The sequence below is a fragment of the Phodopus roborovskii genome, unplaced genomic scaffold, assembly GCF_943737965.1.
Source record: "Phodopus roborovskii unplaced genomic scaffold, PHOROB, whole genome shotgun sequence".
Taxonomy (NCBI): Eukaryota; Metazoa; Chordata; class Mammalia; order Rodentia; family Cricetidae; genus Phodopus; species Phodopus roborovskii.
The window spans coordinates 353336-357864 of NW_026125711.1; the positions used below are offsets into that span (position 1 = coordinate 353336).

The following is a 4529-nucleotide window of genomic DNA, read 5'->3' on the forward strand; positions in this document are numbered from 1 at the left end:
TACATAAAACATAAGTATGTGTATGTAAATATGCACGCTTCTCTGTAAATACATTGCATATATAAGTCATTTGTCTATACAGCGTACCACATAATATTTAATTATAAGAAAATATATATAATGTGCTTATATACTTAAAAATAATTAGCAGTAATAGTTATCCAAGTCATGCAAAAATTGGTCTGAAAAACCATTCTAAAGTAACAATAAACTATAGTGGTACACGATATGGAAAACCCTGACACTATTTGGTTATTTGAAATCATACATCAACAGTGACTAATCTCAATTTTTCTTTGACCAACCATTTACATCTTGCAAGCTTATGCATAAGCTATGGTTCAAAACAGCATCGGCAATGGAGAGACTTATTTACTCATTTTCTTTTTTTTATATTTAATTTTTTGCATCAACCTTAGGGTCAAATCTATTTGACAAGTTCATTTAAATGTTAATCCTTGCAATAGAGTCTCTTATTTCCATTCAAAGCTTGACTGTTGATGTTAAAGGAAAAGCAATAGGCCAGCTTCCTTTGAATCGCTTTGACAAACATGCTGTTGGAACTTAATTTTTCTTCAGAAATGCCTGGAAATAAAGGGGAGGTGGAGAGCAGTCATGTGTGGTGGTACCAGACTCATAAGATTTCTTTTCATCTTGTTGTCGGTCATCTTGATGGTATTCAAACACAGCCTTCAAATTAAATGAGTCATTCAAGGTTTTCAAACTGCTCCTGTGGTCTAATAATCGAACAGATCACAGGTTTTCTGTGTTTGTTAATGATATGAACAGGAAGTTGCAGAATATGTATAAAGGGAAGTTTAAAATGTTGCTATCAAACTCCATTACACACTTTCCCTCGTTATCTTCAAAGGTAACCATTTTATGACCAGTTGTCCTATTGAAAGTTAGTTTGCAATTGGGATCAAAATACACCAAATTTATTCTGAACACTACATTCCGTATCTGTTTTAAGCAGCCTGAGCCATCGCACTGCTGACGATATTGCTTGAAAATGATAGCACGGTTGGTAAAGATGATGTGTAGAGGAAAGCTAACCTTGCAACGTGACCACTTCCAGGAGTATGTGCCAACTCTGTCGATCCTTACACCACATCTCATGCTGCACCCTTCAAGTTCCTTTTCATTGATGGTTCCTGGCCCAATTTTTCTGTGCTGCTGTGCCTGTAGCAAAGTCAGCCACTGTTGTTTATAAACAGGGTACAGCCATTCTAAAGGTATGAGGCGATCTTGTTCAAGAATAGTCGTGGAGGTCAGGTCACAGATGATATGCTGAAACCTCAGTTGTCTAAACACTGGTTGAAATACCAGCCCTTCTTCACTTTCAAGAAAAGTGATGCTATCAATGAATTCCATGTGCCTGGAAAGCCAGCTGTTGGCACTAGTGAAGAGACGTTCCAAGAAACCTTTCCAGCGAGGATTAAAATAAAGGAATATCCACTTTTTCAGTGTGTTATATAGATCAATTTCCCTTTGCAACACTAGTAGGTCGGATGATGAAAAAAGTAGATACATGACCTTTATATCAATGTCTTTGTAAAGTCTAACACTTGGGTGTATCATCAAGTTGCAAAGAAGCCAGACAAAGCACTGTGTCTTTACAGATTTCAATCTATATGTTTCTGCTGCTACATAGTATGAACACACAGTTTTCACATTAGTGGTTTTCTTCATGGTCTCATTACACTGCTGAATCACGTGAGCTACCTGAAGCAGGCATGCTGCCGCCAAAACATGAGGAACTTGAAGGGGCTTCATTGGCAAGTCATCGTCCCTGTACAGACAACCAAACACAAAGTCCAAAGACCTGACGTTTATGTCCTCGTTCTTGATCTCCAGTTCTACAATGTCACTGTGCCTTTCTTTCCAAAGTACCCCGATTGGCATAAGAATGTTTTGTGCAAGGACCATATTTTCCCCAGCGCACGGATTTTAATATCGCTGGCTTCGCCACCCAAAAATAAAGTTTGGTAATTATGCATAGATGAGAGCTTCCTTTTTTTCTCTGGATGAAATCGAAAACATACTGTAGATTTACTACTACCTGGTTCTGAGGTCCATGAATGTTCCAGCTCGGCCCCAAACAGTCCCAACTGCGCCATTTGCGCTTGCGACTGCCAGACGCCAAAATGGGACCCGCACTGCCTCCTGGTTGCTGTGGCTCTGTCAAACTGGAGTCCTCACATCTCCAGACTCTGCTGCTGCAAATCCCCCTTGATGAAATCTCCTAGAACTTCTGGAGGAGACTCTTGCAGAGGCCTCCCTCTCATGCCATTGCTGGAGAGTGCCAGACCACCTGGGCTCACTGGCTTTCTCTAGCACAGTGTAAAACGTCACAGAGAAGGGAGGTCATTACTCACTGACTGCATCTGCAGTGTAGATAATGGCCCCACAGCTCCAGTGGCCCCGCCCCTGCCATCAGGTCTTTTTAAAACTATGAACAGTGACCTTCCTCCCTCCCTTTCTCCCTTTTCTTCCTCCTTCCTCCCCTCCCTTCCCTTCTGACTGATTTCCTTGCTTCTCTCTTTCCTTGTTTCTGCATTTCCTTTCCCCATTCTCCTTCTCCTTTCCTCTGCCCCGGCCCCCCTTTCCTTCCATGGTTTCCAAAGGGTCACAATATGTCACTTAAGCTGACCTCACTCAAAGTCAAGAACCTGTAGCCTCACTCTTGTAAGCTGATTCTTTTTTTTTTTTTTTTTTCTGTAAAGATAACGACCGAGTCAAATCCATCTCGATGGGTGTTAAAGATTGTACATATTTCAACTCTTCACCCCTGGAGTAAGATAAAACACTCACCTGTCACAAGGGGCATAGGTGACTCAGACCTTTCATCCCAGCACTGGGGAGGCAGAGGCAGGCACAGGCGAGTCTCCGAGATCGAGGCCAGCCTGGTCCACAGAGCAAGTTCCAGGACAACCCCCAAAGCAATACAGAGAGACCCTGTCTTGAAAAACAAAATAAAAAAACGCACCAATCAAAAGTCAATAGAATTGAAGGTAATCATTTACCAACAACATTTTAGCGAATTAAATGGTAAAAACTTTTATTGCTTATTTTATTAGGCATTTTTGATTACGAGTATTAAATTCACATATGTGGTTGTATGCATATGCCCCTAATTTTTGTGTGCACTTTGCCTATTCTTATATAGATTCAAAAATATTTGTTTGACTTAAGGTTCCTTATAATTCCAGTTATTTTGCTAATGTGCATATATTTGCATGGTTTATGATGTTTTTGTTTTATTCATTTGCATTTACCTATTAAGTTCCTATGGGATAATTTACACAAAATAAATTGCAAATCTTTAAAAGTGTCAATTTTTAATTATTTGCTTTTGATTCTATGAGTAAAACTCACTCACATCTGCAAAAAAGGTAAATGCCTTCGACATTTCTTGCTGAACTTTAATAGCAAAATGGAACTATTTTTCTAAATCTAAATATTAACATTATATGCCTATGTAGAGCCTCATATTTTAAAATGACAGGTCACTTTGCAAAAGAGTATACTCATTGAAAGCCAGTTATGTTTTTGTTTTTGTTTTGAAACAGAAAATGTTGTTCATATGCACGTGGAGTAAATGAGGAATGTAATACCACAAAATTTACCATAGATTGTCTTTGAATGTTGGCATCGTGAGCTGTGTCAGATCCAAACCCTGACAGGATAGACTACATATTATTTTTTTTTCCTTTTACATGCAGACTCTGTGAGTTAGGATTTATTATCCAGTGTAAGTTCTGTCATGTCTTCTCAAAGCAAAGCAATCTCATGGTGATATGCATGGAAAATGACGTTCAAATAGCCAAGGTTATTTTTACAGAAAAGCTTTTGTCGGTTCATTCCATGTCATGAAACCAGCAACTGATGCTGTGCTTGTCAGACGTTCATTATTTGTGAAATCAATTACTGGTACTTCAGCCCCATTTTCAAATATTAGTTTTGTTACGTTTTATGATCTTTCCCTTGTTTTAGTGTTATTTACAACTGACATCTCAAAATCATTCTAACCTGAATCCTGGCACTAGGTGTGTACCACTACCTCATAACTTCTGGCTGCTGGGATTAAAGGTGTGTGCCTGGCTTCTGTGGCTTGTGGCCCACTTTCCTTTCTGGATCTTCATGCAAGCTATAATAAATCGTAAGTAATATTTGATTAGAAATTGTACTGCATATACGGATAGAAATGTGAATTTTGATACATGTGCAATGATTATATGAAGTCAGTTAACATATCTATCATCTTCACATACTTTTTTTGTGATGACATACTGAAAACATACTGTCAGTTATCTTGAAAAACTACAGTATATTCAATGACGTTTCCTTACAGATTTGCAAGCATGGTTTTGTACCCTGCTTCCCAGAAGCAGGTAAGAATAAAGTCCTGATAGGGTTAAAAGCATGAGAAACTTAACTTTCTTTTAGTCTGCATCCATTTTCAAAACTGCTTTGAACATTTTCTTTCCTCTAGGACTCATTGCCCTATAACTTGCCTGTCTAAACGT

General features: G+C 38.6%; 1 pseudogene; it reads right to left on the bottom strand.

Annotated features, from left to right (window-relative positions):
* Positions 1-753: 753 nt before the first annotated feature.
* LOC127217527 (germ cell-less protein-like 2) lies at positions 754-3412 on the bottom strand (annotated as a pseudogene).
* Positions 3413-4529: the final 1117 nt, after the last annotated feature.